Source organism: Oncorhynchus mykiss, chromosome 30, assembly GCF_013265735.2.
Source record: "Oncorhynchus mykiss isolate Arlee chromosome 30, USDA_OmykA_1.1, whole genome shotgun sequence".
Classification (NCBI taxonomy): domain Eukaryota; kingdom Metazoa; phylum Chordata; class Actinopteri; order Salmoniformes; family Salmonidae; genus Oncorhynchus; species Oncorhynchus mykiss.
This window is the reverse complement of record NC_050570.1, coordinates 23,931,622-23,952,399: the sequence shown is the minus strand read 5'-3', so window position 1 is coordinate 23,952,399 and position 20,778 is coordinate 23,931,622. Positions and strand designations below refer to the sequence as shown.

At 40.8% G+C, this 20,778-nt stretch overlaps 1 protein-coding gene across 3 annotated transcripts in view; it reads right to left on the bottom strand.

The window, feature by feature from the left end:
* The window catches only part of LOC110521588 (neuroligin-1), a 338,049-nt gene that overhangs the window by 280,843 nt on the left and 36,428 nt on the right, over positions 1-20,778 (bottom strand). For 2 of the 3 annotated variants that reach the window (XM_036968744.1, XM_021599245.2), the window contains exon 1: positions 5,354-5,761. The exons of the other annotated variant lie outside the window; for it this stretch is intronic. The gene's annotated coding sequence lies outside the window, so the exon portion shown is untranslated. Of the gene's footprint in view, positions 1-5,353; positions 5,762-20,778 lie in introns of those variants that run through there. 3 annotated transcript variants of the gene reach the window in all.

Sequence of the window (20,778 nt, the reverse complement as noted above, 5' to 3'; positions counted from 1 at the left end):
ATGTATTGTGTGTGTTAGACATTTTAAGCTAGTCTAATATTTTTTGGGGGGGAGGACTCACTGGCCTCAACTTACTGTTAAGAGTTAGAATACTAGAATACACAAAATTTGGTTGTGCATCAGCAGTCACTTAATGAGCCCATTTCAGCATTATTCTTTTTTTAATTATTGGTAAGTTATTCTAGCAGCCAGTTATCTAAACTTGTAGTAAGCATGGTTGAATTAATGACCTGGGTGGGCCCGATTGATCACCAGTTATCATAATAAATGGCAAAATGAGTAAATTTGCATGAAATTAGTTGTAAAATTGCAAAATATTCTCTCCGCCGCATGGCAAAATGTGTAGAATTGCAGGAAATTAACTTTTAAAACTTTTTTTTATTTTTATCTTCACTGTCACGAGGCGGGCTGCTAAAATGTTTTGCTCGAGTTCCATTTCTCTGTAGCCCCCACCCCCATCAATGTTGCCCATCCCTGCCTTAACGAATGGTTCATCATGATTTGACTCTGCCTTTAGAGTTGAAACATGTCAATGACCAAATGCATGGCCTCTACAGCAGTGTTTGGCCACCCATTCACTTACCATTGACCTATTCTGCCACATCCCAGGGAAATGAGAGCGCAGAACCACCCCTTCTTAAATCCATAATCATTGACAGTTAGTTTTGTGTGCAAAAAGATATTCTGATCTTTAATGTTTATTGATTCATACTAGCCACTTGAGTAAGAGCTAGGTTTGTAATAGCTATGCTGATGATCATTAAAGTTTATTCTCTGCATCAGGTGAGACTGGATTCCCCAAGAGACATGCTATTCAGCTGCCCATGCTTGCCTGATCTTAGTGTTAGTAGATCCAATTGAAATAGCACCTCTCTAATAATATACATTTGTAAAGCAAATAAAATCCTATTTTAACTCGCCTTTTTTTCAGGTGCAAAATCCTTGTGTCCAGATTCAACAGACACCTCCCTCGGTGAGTCATGTAAAGTTTATCCCATTTCTCTCTTGCTCATTCTCCCTGGCCCTCACTCAAACACACAAATGTGCACAGTTGCAGAGAAGAGGAAGAGATTTGCCAATTACACCCATTTCTAACTATGTTTGGTGCAGGAATGATATGAAAGACACACAACTTTTGAAAAAGATAATGTCATCCTTAAGGATGTCTTAAGGATTATGGAGCGGTGTGTTTATAAAAAGTTGTTTGAACATTGCAATTTAGATTAAGCAAAACTTTACCATTTAGAGATGAGTTCAAAATGGTCATTATTCAACTACTGTTTAATTTTGATATCCTCTTCAAATGTTTCAGATTGCCTTTGCTACCACTCGTGTGTGCTCCATTGTAGTTAAGTAAGAAGTAAGTGAGCAGTTGAGACATTGACATAGACAAATATCATTTTTTTGTAGATTCTGACAGGTTTTTTTTTACTGTGTGTTACTGTTCTGTCGTGTCCTGCATGCCCACATTATGCCAAATGTTAATTTATTTTATTATCTTTTTATACTTATAGTAAGTGTCATGAAAAGCCATAAAACTCAGGAGGTTAATGTGTTGCAGGCCCTCTGGAAAGTTCTTAAACATGGCCCGAACCGCAATGGTGAAGGAGGATGTAAAGTACAGTGCCTTCAGAAAGTATTCAGACCCCTTGACTTTTTCCACATTTTGTTATGTTACAGCCTTATTTTAAAATGTATTAAATCTAATTGTTTTCGCAATCTACACACAATACCCCATAAAAAACTAAAATAACTTATTTACATAAGTATTCAGACCCTTCCCTATGAGACTCGAAATTGAGTTCAGGTGTTTCTTGTTTCCATTGATCATCCTTGAGATGTTGCTACAACTTGATTGGAGTCCACCTGTGGTAAATTCAATTGATTGGACATGATTAGGAAAGGCACACACCTGTCTATATAAGGTCCCACAGCTGACAGTGCTTGTCAGAGCAAAAACCAAGCCATGAAGTCGAAGGAATTGTCTGTAGAACTCCAAGACAAGATTGTGTCGAGGCACAGATCTGTGGAAAGGTAAAGAAAAATGTCTGCAGCCATGAATGTCCCCAAGAACACAGTAGCCTCCATCATTCCTAAATGGACAACGTTTGGAACCACCAAGACTCTTCCTAGAGCTGCCCGCCCGGCCAAACTGAGCAATCTGGGGAGAAGGGCCTTGGTCAGGGAGGTGACCAAGAACCCAATGGTCACTCTGACAGAGCTCTAGAGTTCTTCTGTAGAGATGGGAGAATATTCCAGATGGACAACCATTTAATCTCTACACAAATCAGGCCTTCATGGTAGAGTGGCCAGACGGAAGCCACTCCTCAGTAAAAGACACATGACAGCCCGCTTGGAGTTTGCCAAAAGGCACCTGAAGACTCTCAGACCATGAGAAACAAGATTCTCTGGTCTGATGAAACCAAGATTGAACTCTTTGGCCTGAATGCCAAGCGTCACATCTGGAGGAAACCTGGCACCATCCCTATGGTGAAGCGTGGTGGTAGCATGCTGTGGGGATGTTTTTCAGCAGCAGGGACTGGTAAGGATCGAGACAATGATGAACGGAGCAAAATACAGAGAGATCCTTGATGAAAACCTTTTCCAGAGCCCTCAGGACCTCAAACTGGGGTGAAGGTTCACCTTCCAACAGGACAACAACCCTAAGCACACAGCCAAGACAACGCAGGAGTGGCTTAGGGATAAGTCTCTGAATGTCCTTGACTGGCCCAGCCAGAGCCCGGACTTGAATCTGATCTAACATTTCTGGAGAGACCTGAAAATGACTGTGCAGTGACGCTCCCCATGCAACTTGACAGAGCTTGAGAGGATCTGCAGAGGGGGATGGGAGAAACTCCCCAAGTACTGGTGTACCAAGCTTGTAAAATCAAACTCAATAAGATTTGAGGCTGTGATCACTGCTAAAGGTGCTTCATCAAAGAACTGGGTAAAGGGTCTGAATAATTATTGAAATGTGATATTTCAGTTGTTTTGTATTTAATACATTTGCAAACACTTCTAAACACCTGTGTTTGCTTTGTCATTATGGGGTATTGTGTGTATATTGCTTAGGGGGGAAAAAACGATTTAATTAATTTTAGAATAAGGCTGTAATGTAAAAAAATGTGGAAAAAGTCAAGGGCTCTCAATACTTCCCGAAAGCACTGTATATGAGCAAGTTGCTCATTTTGGAAGACATCTATCTCTAAGCTATATTGCCACAAACTTTTTCAACTAGTACCATGGAGGTTCACAAGGTTCCTTCAGGAATGTCCTTCTCTAGTTCTTTTCAAATCTGAAATGTATGAAGTTGTAATACGCTGATTATCTTCGTTGCAGATCGGACCCATCACACCACTCGTCAGGAGAGCCACTACACTCCAGATAGCATTCTATGCTCAGAAGTCCTTGATGAGTATCTACCCAATCAAGCCACTCTTATTGATTATTAATAAAACAAAACAATGGGCCTATATACATTGTGTCCCAGTCTTTCTAGGCATGTAATGTCTGTGGGGGAATTATGAAACAATAACTGTATGCACATGTGCAAAAAATTGTGATGTAGATTTTTTTTGCCATTGCTTGATCTATTTTAAATGTATGAATGTTGCAGATTTGAACTTTAATTGGTGCCTATGGAAACAAATAGAAATGTAATGAACAATCTTTTCAATATCCAACTTTGTCCTTTGCAATACTGTAGTGCTGTAGTCAGGTGTCATTGCCAGGTTATGATGAGGTCTTAATTATGACCAGTACATAATATAGTACATAATATAAATGCATTCAACTGAAATGTGTCTTCCGCATTTAACCCAACCCTTCTGAATCAGTAGTGGTCAGAACTATGACCAACTGGTCAGATATAGGCCACAATTATGATCAACTGGTTATATGGTGGTCGGAAACATACATAATATTCTTGTCAGTAAAAAGATGTAGGCTATATATAAATAAGACATCATAATGACGTCTTTTCAACCAGGCCTTCTGGGATAGTTGCGTTGAGAGCGATGTCACAAATGAATGTGTATAATATATACTTTTTTGTCCCTGCATCACAACAGAGGACAATCATATGTCTCTCTCTATCTCAAATCACATTCAACTTTGTCCTTGAATCTAATATTGTGTACGATTTGATTGGGTACCTCATTTTATGAGCTTTTACAAGAGTAAAATCCAAGGTGGCTATAACGACACAGCATGCAGTGTTCACGTCTATACAAACTGTAATTAACAGGAACACAACAGAGCTCACTGTAGGAAAAATGGCCACGTACGCATATAGCAATGGAAGTCAATGACTAATAGCTCGAAGATCACGTAATGATAATTGGTGAGTTTATCCCCCATATCAAACATGCATAAAACATCCATATTGTTGATAATGTCATTAACGACTATTTGCCAAAGCCAAATAAACTAATCCAGTCAGCTTTTTACTGCCGTGACTATTTCTGCCTTTGGGCTATAAATTGAGCACACACAAATACTGCATTTATCCAGTTTTCTGGTGCCCTGTACCTATAGCCAATAGTGTTGAACTTTCCCATTCAAACGTCACCTACTCGATTTACCATCTAATTCAGTTCTTCATAGCATAGCAATGCTTATCCACCATCTGAGAGTCATTTCCGAACATAGTCATTGAAATTAATGAATGAATGAAGGCTAATACATTCCCGACTCAGCGTTAGGTATTTACCCTTATGGCTAAATGAATATCAATTAACATTTCAATTGAATTAAGACGGGTGGAAATTAATTTTCCTTCATCAGTGATGATTATGTTGTATTACAATTCACAGAGAAATGCATTACTGGTTCTTTATTGCACTTAATAAATAGGGTTAGGTCTCTTCACAGGGCTGCAGGTGGTATTAAAATGGATGGTGATTTGGACCTAAGCACCTGGGCAACTGGCATCAGCACAACCGACCATTATGAAAGTAGTTTAATCACATTTTCATATTAAACATGAAAGCACGTGAGTGTGTGAGCTTCCAAAAGACCGAGACTTCAACAGAGAGCTGGACAGGAGCATATGTGCCAAACATAGCAAAATATGCTCTGTCGTTGAATGTAGCCACCATGCCAGCATCCCAATTTCAAATTCATCATAACTCTGGGATATGTATATAGGCTATATAGGCTAATATACACATTATGCATGAAAATAAATGCATGTAGGCTAGGTAGTCTAGAACTAGTTTTTCCCTCCTTCCCAATATCTTACAATTGACCTCGACTCAAAGCTCACATTTAAAATCGCCATTTGATAAAAGTAGACAAGGGCTGTGACCGAATAGTATGTTTGAACAATCATATTTCAATATTGTATATTTACCATGAGGCTTGATCTCCACCACTCGTCACCTCAGACAATTTCCCTCAGTGCCATGTCCCGTTATTTCAGAGTGCAAAGCTCTTTAGAATCATCTCCCCAAAAATCTGAGGCACAAGCTTTGGCAAAGAAAAATACTTCACTTCAAAGGTTATAAACTCGCCTTTTCATACTCCGTCATAATTCCGTCCAACAATTTTGCAGAATAGAAAAACTAAAGGATCCCCCTCTGCCGGAATAAAGTGTTTTTAATCCAAAAACGGTTTCCTTCACCAGAGACGACCATTTGCTCCGGCTCTTGCGCACACCTCTTTATCTTAACGACACGAAAAATAAATAACTTAAATATATTTTATTCGCTCACGATTCAGGGTGCACTTGCTTGACAAAATGCCGAGGTCTCCTCTCGTCCCTGTTGGCGAGAGGATGCGCTGATCGAAAAATGGAACAGAGATACATCTAGTGGCCCTGGAAGGAACTTCAATAAAGCTGCTTAATATTTTTAAAGAGACAAGGAATATTATTTTCCCCTAAATGTCTGCAAAGAAACTTCCCCATATCAAGTCACGATTTTACTCTACCCTATTGTAGGCTACTTATTGTATTGCACACGTCATGTGTGGGCATTTCCCACAATGAATGGCTTGCTGCTGTTGCATCACATTCACAGTTACTTGTTGACTACAATTGTTTTGCATGATTGTTTTTCTAGAATAGCATGAGTACCTCTCAGTGGCATATCACCCCCAGGAGAGCGATATTTATTTCAACCATGAATGGGACTTAGGCTCCATATGGAGCTATTGTTCTGCAAGCACTTTACCATTGATACTTGAAGCACATATATGTTTTGACCAAAATTAGAAAGGGGGCAAAATACTTTTTCACAGCACTCTAATGTTTATGATATGTTAGAGAAAGACCCCGCTGAATGATTCAGAACATGACAAATTATATTTGTCTTGTTAAAATGTATTTAAAACATAAGAAAGTGAAATGTTGATTAGATGAAAGAGTTTAATAGTCACATGTACAGGGTTGCAGATGTAATTACAGTGTACAGTGAAATGCTTTAGCTACGGGCTCAAACAATACAGGACAAAGTGAAACAAAACAATGCACAGGGTGAGCAGGTAGCTGACTAGTGGTGGCTATTCAGCAGCCTGATGGTCTGGGGGTAGACACTATTGGCCAGTTTTACAATTTGTGCCATGATGCTCCTATACTGCCCACATCTGAGTGATAGAAACGGGGGACAAGCCACATTTCTTGAGCATCCTGAGGTTGAAGAGTAGCTGTTGTGCCTTCTTCACCACTGTGTATGTGTGGTTTGACCATTTCAGCTCCTCTGAGATATGTACACCTAGGAGCTTGAAGATTTTGACAATTTCCATGGCAGCCCGGTTGATGAGGATGGGGGCGTGCCCAGCTTGGTTCCTCCTGAAGTCAACAATCAGCTCCTTTGTTTTGCTGACATCCGGGGAGAGGTTGTTTACCTGGCACCACGCCGTCAGAGTGCGAATATCCTCCCTGTAGGCCGTCTTGTCATTGTTGGTAATCAGACCTACTACTGTCAGGTCGTCTACAAACTTGATGATGGACTTGGAACTGTGTGAGGACACGCAGTACAGGAGGGGACTGGGGACGCACTCTTGTGGGGCCCCGTGTTGAGAACCAGTGTGGAGGAGGTAATGTTGCCTACCTTCACCACCTGGAGGTGGCCTGTAAGGAAGTCCAGTACTCAGTTGCATAGGGAGGAGTTCAGTCCCAGGGCCTTGAGCTTTGTGGTGAGCTGTGCAGGCACTATGGTATTGAAAGCCGAGCTGTAGTCTGGGCAGAGGGGGGAGCACCCTACACATGGAGAATGCTAAGATTATTGCTCTGCTTGCTACAAGAATTGTGGGACTGCCACTACATATAATTTAACCTAAAGAATATTTTCAGCACCACAGACAGGACTTCCATGTTAGAGGCCAAGGGCAGTCAAAATTAGTTTTTTGTCATATTGTACAACAGCTAATGAAACTAAATGAAAATGTATCAGTGTTTTTTCCTGGTAGTTGCTGGTTGAAAATACAATCTACACATGACCTTTTAATCAGCAGGTTTGCATGGGCAGGAGTTTTTGGCTTTCCATGGTGACATCACCATGAGGTAAATTGGTTAATAGACCAATAACAAAGAGAGTTCCAAACCTCTATGTAAAGTTACAGCTAGTTGTCAGTTTCCCCCTGCCTATTCAGAGCACTCCCAGACAGTCCTAGCTAAAGTATTGCTTAAGAAATATTTTTTTGCTATAAAGCTACTTTTAGCATTATAATGGATATCTATTACAGTGAGATACTTAAGAATTAATTGTTACCCAGAAATGATTTGATATTGATATAAAAACAGCTACATTGGGATTTTAAGAAAGAGGGGGGAAACAACCATTACAAATGAACCCTATTTATAAGATTAAACGCATGCGGGCCAATCACAGGGCAGAAAAGGCTAGGTCTAATAGATTTCTACACTACAAAGGGATTTTCAGTGGTGATTCTATTGTGTAGACATAGTCACAAAATAAGAATCTCAATTTACATTGAATTGCTCTTAAAAATGTGTAGAAATGCTGTAATAACACTAATAACAACATTGTATTAAAGCTAGACGTTGTGCACGATAAAAGGTTCAACTCCTCGCCTTTCTCAATTTTCAAACGGAAATGGAGTGTGCCTTTGGTAGTTCGTCAATGTGTAATTTTGGTCATGCGACCGACGCAGCTAGTTCGTTGGCTAAACTAGCCACTTTAGCTAGCCAGCAACCCCTCTAGTGTGTGTTGACTTCATTTCATAGGATTTTTTTGGTGGACAGAAGATGAAGAGATCGGTACGAAACGGCACTTCTGTAGCCAAATATCTTATTCATCCATTTGTATTTTATTTTTAACAATAAATGACCTGGTATGATGGTACATTGATCAGTTCTACAGTTTAAATACGTTATTTTTGTGTTTTTGCCCTATGTTGACCTTTAATAACATGTGGTAAGACAGAGCATAGTACAATGTTGTGGCTGTAGTAATTTCAGAATTACTACAGAGGTACAGTAATAGAGTAAAATAATGTCTGTGATATCTTGAAGCGGGCTGTCCTTTTGTTGACGGTCATCAGATTACTGGGGAACAAGAGACTGATGTTCAATCGAACATCCCCTCAATAAGCACTTGAACAGAACTTTCGATTGTGATACCTGCAGTGACAGATACTGTAGCAAGCAACTCAGCTGCTACTGTTGATATGTCAAATGGGAAAATGGAATTGCTTTCTAAGAATAAGGGGAAACTTAGCAACCACTTTTGCCAAAGAGGTAGCTATATTGGAAATCCACTGTGATATGGATTTTGTTTGCCACAAGAGGGTGTATTGCTATCCTTGAAGACTGGTGTGGTCACAAAAGGCCACTACTGGGCTAGCTACCCACATGCTGTGGCTGCTTGTTGCTGTCACTGAAAGTACTGGATAACCGCCTGTTTCCCATTTGAGTGAGCTGAACCATTTGAAAAAAAAAAAAAAATGCCTCCAGCTAACTGGGTCTTCCTTGTACAGTATCGTTGCGCCTTATATCATTTCATTAATATTGCAGATTTTAATTGACATTCTCCATTTTTATTACAGACTACCGGATAAACCATTGAAAGTTTTAATGCACTTTTCACATTAATGCACTTCGGCCATTAGCAGTGAAACGCTGCCCTGACTTCAGCCATGATTCATTCCACCCATAGAATTTAAAAGCTGCTTTTTGCCAATGGATACTCTGATTAAAGACTGTGGATTCTAATATCTGTAAAGAACCACAAACAACGTAAATTACACCAACACGTTTCTCCTCTGTGGATCCCATGTTCACTCCTCAATGCCTGAGTGAAGTACGTGTCCTCCATACGACTCATGCTCAGTACTACAACAGCATCTATCCTGTCTATAATTTATGTCATGTCCAACAAGATGATCTCCGAGATGGAGTGGCTATTGGGAGACACTTGAAATTTACTCACACGATTGGTCATTCACCATGCCATTCTCTCTACCCATGTACATAGGACCAAGCTGGAGAGGTCCTCTCTAGAACCATATGAAGCACTGCCAGCTTTTCCATAAGTCAGCCTGGGCCATCATTCTGAGGTGTATCATTCTCATGCAGAGACCTATAGGTCGTTTTCTATGCACAATGTGGAACAAGCGTGTGGACAGCTGTTAGGGGATACACAAAAAGGCAGGGGGGAGGCAAGGGAGAGACAGTGGAAGGAGAAGCTGGGTACAGCACCACATGGCTTCATCGCCCCAAGTGGAGAGAGGAGAGCACGGTGCCAAGCAGACGCTGGTGTAATAACCAGGCCCCCCTCAGGCAGACTTGGAGGATCGGCCTGCCTATTCCTGACTCAGAGGAGCTGCCTGTCTCTGTGGCAAACCCCCATCTTCTCTGACCCACTCTCCTCCTCCTCTCGCTCCTCCTCCTCCAACTTCTCTTCCCTCCGCCTTCTCCCCCATCTCTTTCACCTCCTTCTCCCCCCACCTCCTCCTCCATCTCCTCCTCCTCCTCATACTTCTCCTCCCACCATCTTCTCCTCTACCTCCTCTATCTCCCCTCCTGTTCCTCACCCACTGATTTCCCTTCCAGCAAGAGATACAAAATCTGAAAAGAGCACCAATCTAAAAATAACCCATGCCCCACCATCATCACATACTGTATATACCGCTACTCAACTGCCTGCCAATCCTCCATGTACTATGTAGTTGCAAAGGATAGCAAAGTAGGTCTCTTTATCTCTAAATATTGTGATTGATTTAAAGCCCCACCCACCACCTGCCTTCAGGTGGTCCCGGATACAGAGCAGGGATGATAGTCTAATGGTGTAATCTGTCTAACAACCAGGACCTCAGCACGGGCGCTGACAAAAGCGTGCCACTGCCGCGATTAGTAAATGGGTCAGGTTTTAATCCATAACTAAATTAATGGAAATGAAAATGCTTCCATTTGTGATTGCTTTTCCCGTGTGTCAGAGAGAGCTGTCAGCCACGATCTGTTCCACAGGTATTCCGTAATGACAGTGTGGTTTGTGTCCTCACTGGCTGCTCTAATAGTGCTTCTCATTCCATTCTGAAATACGAAGTAAATCACTTTGCATGATTGTTTTCAAATGAAATTACAACTGCCATGTTATATGTCGTAAACAAAGAACGTCTTTAGCCATATTTAAATAAGAAAACCATAGTATGAGAGGATCTGCAACATTTACTACTGAGCTGCATTTGGAAGGCTACTGTAGCAAAACTCTAGAGGCAATGATGAGTTCTGCTGTGCCATATATCAACAGAATGTCAGCAACATAACATTCTAATCAAGGCATGCAAGTTTTAAAAGAGTAGTGATAACAATATGCCGCCTGCTCTACTGTACAGTATATATGTAAACCCCAAAAATGTTGGTACCAGAATCCCATTCACACTGATTTGACATTCAAGTCATACTATTGAATTTCTTTCTCCCTTCATGTCTAGTAGGATATGGTTAGAGGCAGACATGTTCTGGCAAAGTGACTCATTGATGTCTGAGTGAAAAGCCCGTCAAATTTAGATCTCATGCCAGGGGGACCAGCAGCCTATTGTTCCAGGAGTGAGAGCAATCATCTGATATCATCAAACTGTAATGAATCTGTAAGGGGGGAGAGGCGAGAGTGAAATTAAATGAGAAAGACAACAAGGAAGCAACAATGGTCGTTGTCGGCCTAATATACTGTCTGGATATGATGCCGAAAATATTCAACCAGAAATTTTTACAATGCAGAGTTTAACTGCAATCAAAGCTATCAGCTAAGATTTCACAATCACATATAAGGAGTTTGTCCCCTCATTCTGTCATAAGGGAGTTTGTCTGTGTCTAACAACATCAGTTAGAGTAAAATGGGATTCATTGGTCGTGCAGGATCTCTCCTTTTGTCACTGAGTGAGAAGCTGGGAGAGTGTGGATCCACCATATCTGAGAGCTCTTTCCAATTACATCAGGCCGAGGAAAGGGGCTGGAGCTGTCTGGAACATATTGACTGCCCACTAAATCTTGTTTATACTGTGCCACGGGGTCAGTGTGACTGCTACGGCCCACTACTGGCAAAACAGATTGCCACAGGATGGGACAGGAAGCCACTAGCCTCCAGCCCTCCTCAGACCTTGGCCCAGTTTCCCAAAAGCATCTTAAGGCTAAGTTCAACATTAGAACCTTCGTTGGAGCATCGGTAAATCTGCAAGCTGTTTCCAAAAACAGTCATAATTAATGTTACACTCGAAAACACTCATAATCTACTGCCTGCCTCAGACCAGTCATAGAACGGCTAAGTGCGTCTTTAGATCCTTTTTTTGCCTTACCGCGTCAATTTATACAGAGATCTTCTCCGCTAAACATAGAAACTCATGGTTTATCTGTCTCTCTGTGACTGCCGATAGCTTCAGAACAAAGTTGACTACAAATACAAAGTTGACAATGTCTTTAGAATTGATACAAACAAGTGACTTATAAAAAGATGCTTCAAATGAAACCGAGACGACTGCATTAAATATAAATACAGTAAGATATAGGCCTACTTCAATCGTATTGAAATATACAGTTTTCATTTTCACTACTTTGCAACTTGTAGGCTACTTTCTGTAATTAGTCTCAATATATTTAAAGATGTGTAGCCTAGTGGTCTAAGGCACTGCATCTCAGTGCAAGAGGTGTCACTGCAGTCCCTGGTTCAAATCCAGGCTACATCACATCTGGCCATGATCGGAAGTTCCATTGGGCAGCGCACAATTGGCTCAGTGTCTTCTGGGTTTGGCCAGGGTAGGCCTTCATTGTAAACTTGCCTAGTTAAATCAAATTATGATGTGCCAAATCTGTGATTTTCTGCGTTATTATTGGGTAAGCATTAGAATAAGCCGCCTCAATATGTGCAGCCGTAGGTGGCAATATGTCTCTAGGAGCTGATCTGTCGTCAGTATTGTGAAATAATTATAATGTTAAAGATTAGAATTGAGAAAGCTGATCCGAGAGCAGTGCTACAGTACCTTTCTTTCGATCCTATCAGCATCGACACATGCTCCAATGACGCCCTTAGCGACTGTTCTCTCTGCGTGGCATTTTGGGAAACAAATGTTACATCTTCGGCCGCTGTAGTAAAGTTGCATTGTTAAAACACTAATAAGCCTAAATTCCATCACTATCGGGAAACCGAGCACTACTCTGTCTTGAGCTCTCCATGGTGCTGAACCAGCCAGCCAGCTCTTCTACTCTGTGATGTCCTAACTGACAGAGGCATGGTCTTAGAGATACTTACATAATGTTCCTGGGAGTATTTCTGTGCCCACAAGAGATGACAGAAGTGTCTGTGAAGCAAGGGGCAAGGGCAAACCTCTAAATCTATCTATCAGATAAATAAAAGTGAGGTTAATTGTAGAGAAATGATTATGATATACAGAAGCCTGGTTTAGTGGTGATCTCATCCCCCGGATCAAAAGAGTCTCAGACAGTGTCTGGAATAAGTAAATAAAGGAAATTAATTTAGAAAGATTTTATCCGAGACCATTTTATTTTATCTGGGACAGTCGAGGACATATTAGCTTCTTGACCTCCCATTTCCACTTACCAATGAGTCTGACCATTAAGCTGGGCTCACTGTGCTGCTAAACTTAGCAGGATGTGTCTGCATTGTGGATCTGGTGATAAACCAGTGTGCTAGTAGAGAGCTTAAAATGATAAATAAAGTAGTGGCCAAAATGCATGGGGAAACAAGGCAAGACTACTGTTTCTTATTGGATGCAAGGTCAAGCAGATATGGATGGCTCTTTCAGAATTCTGCACAACCCCCCCCCCCCCCCTCCAGAAAATGGTCTGACATTGAGATTACAGTCAGTGTCCTTGTGGGGCAGAGGTAAACTGTCTTTGCTCGGCGCATTTTCCTAATTTGTATTCCAAAACACACAGGACACCAGCTTGATCAGGCTGCGTTATGAAGCCTGGACTTTCCATCTTCTTTTATGTAAAAAAATATCTCTAACTTAGTTTTTGACAACAGAGGAATAAGTTATCAGCCAAGAACTCTCAGTCCCCCCTCCTCTTCCTACTCATCCTCCCTGTCTGCCTTAGTCTTCCTTAGCAAATAAAGGGAAACCTTGAGAAAGGAACTGCTCAATTTGTCAACCCCAAAGAACTCTGAGTTCCTCCAAGCAGCATAATCTGTTTAAACTGAGTGAATAAAATAACACCAGAGAGATAGAAAAACCTGAAAGTGTGAAATGGACCTAAATTGATTTTTGCCCTGGTCAAATAGTGCCTTTTAGGCAAAAATTCCAGTATGTGTTGTGAAATGTGATAGATACCTTACATATTCCACTCTTCATCATTTCAAGTGTAAAGGGAAGTCTGTCTTTTTTTATTAGATGTCAAGTTCTTCATTGATGTAAGTGGTTGTGGCATGGGAAGAATGTGACGTCTCTCAAAACTGTCAAAAGCTTTAACAACACACTGTTGTATCACTTACAGGTATCTATGTCAGCAATGTAGCTTCATCTTGTTTGATTCCTTCATAATGGAGAATCAACACCACATTACGAATTACGTCACAAGGACTACTGACTGCTCAAAAAAGTTCATCCTTCAGATACTGCTGGAGAATAATATGAAATTGTGTTTTTTTTTTCCCCATTAGGTCTCACCTCTGTTCCAGCACCCAATAAGTTTTTTATTGCCTGGAGGTAGTAGTTAATATAAAGAGGGGGGCCTCGTATAATAACTCTACTTGAGGGATATTTGACTACTATATATATTGTTCATATACACATATAACACAAAAGTCAAGCAGAGTGTATTTTTTAAATCAATATCTCCAGTATTCATTGACCCAGAAGTGTCACATTGCACTGTAATAACTTGAAAATGAGGGGTGACGGTTGACAAAGAAATATCACACCTCAGGATTCAAGAGTGTGGGAATGGAGAGAGAGGTGGGTGAAGAAAAGGGGGTCCTGAATTGTCACACCTTTATGAAGAACAGACCGCTGTCTGCCATCGCCATGGATACGCCATGGCCTTTAAATGCTGAGAATGCTGCTGGATCAGAGAATTAACCCTAATCCAGGAGTCAGGTGAAAACAGTGGAAAAATCGATAAGCGAGGGCCAAGCACACCATTATGCAGAGTGGTCCAGGGCTATGGTGTAGAGTGTGGGAAAAAAGCGCATGACTAGCAGATAGAGTGGCTTTTCCTGTAACCACTGCATAAGAGAATGGAGACCTGTGATGGAACAGCTGTCTCTGAAGGACACAGCTGTGTGTGTGTGTGTGTGTGTGTGCGTGCGTGCCTGTCCGTTAATGCTGGCATTCGTGTGCCAGTACTGAATGTGTGATCGTTAATTCATCATTCCATTACAGTTCAGGGAGAGCCTGCTATGCTCGCATTGGCAGCCACGATGGAGCAATACAGCAGCCGACAAGCAACTCTATGGGCTGTAACCATAGGCCGTGTGAGCTGCACTGGAAAATAAAGCCCATTGTGAAAAGACACAATTACTTATAGAAATTAAAAAGCCATAATGAATGTAAAAACGGCCTCATAGTGATTCTCAGAGAAAGCCTTCTTTTTCAACACTCCCCCTCCTACTCTCCCTCCTCCTCTCTCCTTCCTGCTCGTTCTTAGTAAATCTCAGCCAGTCCTTCCAGAGCCTGATTAAATCTGAAAAAGAAGATTGAAGAGCTGAATACCCTCCATTCTGAAGGTAATTAATATGGACTCCCTTCCTACCTCGGCCGACCTTCACTAAAGACCTGAAAGAGACACGTTTGTTGATTACGTACACCGCCCTCATCTACTGCAGATACAGGTCATAAACCAAGGTGAGAAACACAATATTGTAGAATACTGGCGTATTAAACTGAGCCGGATCATCGTGAATTCAGGTAGTGTGTGTGTGTGTGTGTGTTTGCGTGTGTATGCGTATGCGTGCTTGCGTGTCTCACTGATACATATGTTCTGTCAGGGGAATGGACTTTACAAAGCACATTGTGGCAACAGCGGTGCCATTACACATATGCTGTGTGTTTATCTTACTTGCATAGCTTGGGCCAGACAATTTCATTCATCATCCCTGCATTATTTATTATGTCACTGTAACTCCACAAGGTATTTTACACATGGACTACATTAACGATTAAGAATGCTGCGCTCATACATGAACATGAATATTCCACCACTTTAATAAGCATATTGCAGCTCCTTTTAGGATAATTATCTGAGCACCAATTTCCAAATACCAATGATAAGAGTAAATAATCTGCTCTTAAATCATGCTGACTAAATCATGCTGACATCTATGTTTGCATTATTGTAGCATAGAGAACCAGCATGCACAAGATGAGGCTGTTCTTGGCCAATACATTATTACAGTATGCAAGGTGGCATCTGTGTGGATGAAATATGTAAGGGATAATCAACGAGGAGTTTTGCGCTTATTTTCCAGAGAACGCATTGAGTTGATTAACGCTTTTACATGGCTATAACTGAACACGTTTGCCACTGGAAATGTGTTCATTTGCCGGTAGGACTGTGTTCAACATCAACTGAAGTAGCTAGCAAGTTTACTAGATAGCTACAGCAGTTACCGTGGTAACCAAACAAACAGACTTGCTAGTTTCGCAAACCAAACCATCAGTCCTAGTTTGCCATTATGAAAATCAAATTATCAACAGGGAGGGTCGAGTCCTGAATGCTGATTGGCTGACAGCCGTGGTATTTCCGACCATACACCATGGGTATGACAAAAAAATGTACTGCTCTAATTACGTTGGTAACCAGTTTATGATAGCAATAAGGCACCTCTGGGAATTGTGATATATGGCCAGTATACCAGGGCTAAGGGCTGCGTTGCGTCGTGCATAAGAAGTGGTATATTGGCCATATACCACACCTCCTCGGGCCTTATTGGGAAATAATCTTGATTTTTAATGCTGGTAACCCATTTCATAAAAGCAGCTTCGCCTCGTGGCTATGACCACATCACAGACATGAGAAAAAGGTCATAACACATGGCCTCTCATGTATTATTGCTTAATTATGCAACGGGTGGTTTGGAATTTCCATTGTTAGAGCCTCTCCTGCCCATGCGCCTGTAACTCGTCATCGATAATTTTAAAGCTACTTTTGATTTGTTTGATCCACAAACGTTTTCATTAATGGCGCCAACAAGAAGAGGAGGAGAAAGATATTAAAGAAATGAAACAAGAAGAAGAGCAAGTGGACCAGCAATGTTAGCGCTGATATAGATGACATAGAAAAGGAGATAAATTAAGAAGCTAGCTACATCAAGACAACCCAACTGGGCAGTGAAGTGCTTTATGGAATGGCTTCTGGAATGGCTGTCAGAAAAGGGGATAAACATCTATCTGGCAACTGCTTCAAAAGAGAACCTAGGGGGAACGAGCTCTGCCCCGTATAAATATGCAATTCAGTATTATAAATAAATAGCTGTCGATGCTGTGACCATCCGAAAAAATGTGTCATTGTGGTTTCTATTCTGATCTGCTGTGTCTTTGCTACAATGTTTCAGTGCTGCTTTCAGATCCATGGACTGTGTCACGATTTCGGCCGAAGTCGATGCCTCTCCTTGTTCGGGCGGTGTTCGGCGGTCAACGTTACCGGCCTTCTAGCCATCGCCTATCCATTTTTCATTTTCCATATTTTTTGTCTCGTTTTTCCACACACCTGGTTCTCATTGTCCCTCATTATGTGTTGTGTATTTAACCCTCTGATTCCCCCATGTCTTTGTGTGGTTTGTTTATCTGTTTTGACGTATGCGCACGTTAGTCTGGTTACGCTGGGTTATGTATACCCGTTTTGTATTTCGTATTCATTGTGCCGTGTGCTTTTGGTTCGCCTGTATAAAAGGCTCCTTGTGCTATCAAATACCTGCTCTCCTGCGCCTGACTTCCTTGCAGCCACTTACGCATACCTGACAGACTGTGTCCCTGAAAACCAAGGTTCAGGAACTATCAGCCAGGGCTTGGGTAGTTTCGCTTTACATGGCAGTTAAATCGAAAATAATAACCGCCAGAGAACGCCTAAAATGCCACTTGACAACCAGTGTTAGTGAATATAGCATCAAGTTCTGTTGAAAAATATATGGTTTGGGAAATAATCTCGATTTTTAATGCTGGTAATCCGTTGGATAAAAGCAATAATACACTTGAGTCCATGTGTTTTTACATTTTTATCATGGCTGTGGTGGTCTATGCCACATCACAGCCATGATAAAAATGCCATAACACATGGCCTCTCAGGTATAATTGCTTAAATATTCTGTCAAGATCTTCACTTATCGGAAATTAACAATTCTCTCTAAATATAGGAGACTATAGAGACTAGAATGCAAAGCTAAAGTTCCAGGTATTTTTTACAATATAACCCATGATCTCAGACTTTTAAAGTTCCAATACAGCCGTTTTTATCTCAATATCAAATAATTTCTCGTTAACAATTAAGTTGTTTACTGTGATTGTTTTCAAATAAAATTGTCAAAAATAGACAAGAAAAGCTTCTTAGTAAGATAGCAATTTCTCAAGTAAAAATTTAGCTAGGACTGTCTGGGAGTGGTCTGTGTAGGGAGGGGAAAACTGAAAACTAGCTGTTATTGGCATAGAGGTTTGGAACTCTTACTACTGATGTCACCAGGCAGGCCAAAATTCAATCCCAACAAAACAAGCTGAAATTTAAGGTGGTCTTTTCAAACAGCTCTAACACTAAAATGGCATTATCATAATTTTCATAATTTCACAGTATTATTCCAACCTCATAGTATGGAATAAAACTTAGGAAAATCATATTTTTGACTGCACTGGGCCTTTAAGGTCACCATTTGTAGACATAATGCCAAATTGAAAAAGGAAAATAAATGGTTTTAAACCGTCAGAGGCTTATAGAAATAATACAATGTATTGTCAAACTTTTCTTAATCAAATGACTATTCTGTATGTGTGCAGGTATATTCAAAAGGTGTCTGGCTTATGAGGTCAATATAAAAGAAAAGGAGTTTGTACCTATAAAAGACCTGGAAATCCAATGTGATGACAATTCACCAGAAGTAATTTCAGAACGTTAGTGTGACAATTCTATTTAATTTCCCCTCTTCTTAACAAACCATTCACATATAGCCTTACATCTCAATGTTCTCATGACTTTTTCCACTTAGCCTGTCGTATTTGATGGTCACAAATGACAGGCTATGTCTTGTCAGCAGTTAAACCTTAACAGAGCCTCGTTTAATGGCCTTCCTTCACTAAATAATGCAAAAGCTAAAATCCCACGGTGAACGGGATTAGAATTCCGATGTATCTGCGAGTCAGAGGACGTGTCTTTCTGCCCTATTTACATATGATGTGTGGCTGGCCTAATTCTCAGGGTGAGAGCCACGGTATGCGCAACAACGAGATAAAGTAATTCCCACCAGCCATCTCTGCTCTGCGCTGCGCCACCTGTCAACAACGGATTTGCGCCGGTGATGAAGGTGCAGGATGCCTGAACAATTATGACACAAAAAAAAAAGTTACATAATTTACATTACATATTTTACAAAATGTTACATAAGGCAGTTGTGGGACGTTTGTGCATTTGTATGTTCAGATAAAAGGAAGAAGCTCTCTGACTGTCTGTCTGTGGCCGAGCACTAGCCTGCCTGATCATTGAGCCGTGAGCACAAGCCGCAAGACCCAGATGTGCGGAGTAGAAAAGGGCAAGCCAACTGCAGCTTCTAGTAAAGCATATGATTTGTTTGTTTTTTCCCATCATGTTCCAGGACAAAGGTTTCATTTACCCCTAAATTGCTTTAGAAGGATATTGAAGAGGAAAGCATACTTTTAAAGAACATAGAGGAAGAATAAAAAATATATATAATTGTCTTTATGTACAGCGCAGTTGGAAAGTATTCAGACCCCACATTTTGTTACATTATAGCCTTATTCTGAAATTTATTCAATTGTTTTTTTTCCTCATCAATCTGATGACAAAGCTAAAATGACAAAGATAAACAGGTTTTTAGAAATTCTAGCAAAATGTATAAAAAAATTATTAACTGAAATACAACATTTACACAAGTATTCAGACCCTTTATTCAGTACTTTGTTGAAGCACCATTGGCAGTGAGTACAGCCTTGATTCTTCTTGGGTATGAGCTACAAGCTTGGCACACCTGTATTTGGGGAGTTTCTCCCATTGTTCTCTGCAGATCATCTCAAGCTCTGTCAGGTTGGATGGGGAGTGTAGCTGCACAGCTATTTTCAGCTCTCCAGAGATATTGGATCTGGTTCAAGTCCGGGCTCCGGCTGTGTCACTCAAGGACATTCAGAGAGTGGACCCGAAGCCACTCCTGCATTGTCTTGGCTGTGTGCTCTGGAGCAGGTTTTCATCAAGACCTCTCTGTACTTCGCTCAATTCATCTTTCCCTCGATCCTGACTAGTTTCTCAGTCCCTGCCACTGAAAAACATCCCCACAGAATGATGCTGCTACCACCATGCTTCACGTTGGGATGGTGCCAGATATCCTCCAGACGTGGCACTTGACATTCAGGTCAAAGAGTTCAATCTTGGTTTCATCAGACCAGAGAATCTTGTTTCTCATGGTCTGAGAGTCTTTAGGTGCCTTTTGGCAAACTCCAAGTGGGCTGTCACGTGCCTTTTACTGAGGAGTGGCTTCTGTCTGGCCAGTCTACCATAAAAGCCTAATTGGTGGAGTGCTGCAGAGATGGTTGTCCTTCTGGAAGGTTCTTCCATCTCCACAGAGGAACTCTGGAGCTCTGCCAGAGTGACAAGAGTGTGTAAAGCTGTCATCAAGGCAAAGGGTGGCTACTTTATATAAATATATTTAGATTTGTTTAACACTTTTTGGGTTACTACATGATTCCATATGTGTTATTTCATAGTTTTTATGTCTTCACTATTATTCTACAATGTAGAAAATAGTAAAAATAAAGAAAAACTCTGAAATGAGTAGGTGTGTCCAAATATTTGACTGGTACTGTATATATATGTAGAATACAATAAAAAGGATGCCATGATAGATACAGGAACGTGGTGTTAAGATGACACAATGACCAACAAACAACAGCCCTACTATGATGGACCAGTGCGAGTCATTCGGAGTGTGCAGCCTATCAAAATAAGAAAGAAATGGTTGCTAATGTGCAAAAAATATCTACAGACCCTCTTATAGTACATTTATTAGAATTTAGAAAAAGCATAACATTCCGTATCCAAGACGTGGCAAATGGAAATAACTCATTTTTGCCTGAAAAACGATTTATGTTTTGGTAAAAGCAGCATGCATGAATGGAATAGAATGCAGCAAAGTGCCATGACACCCTTTC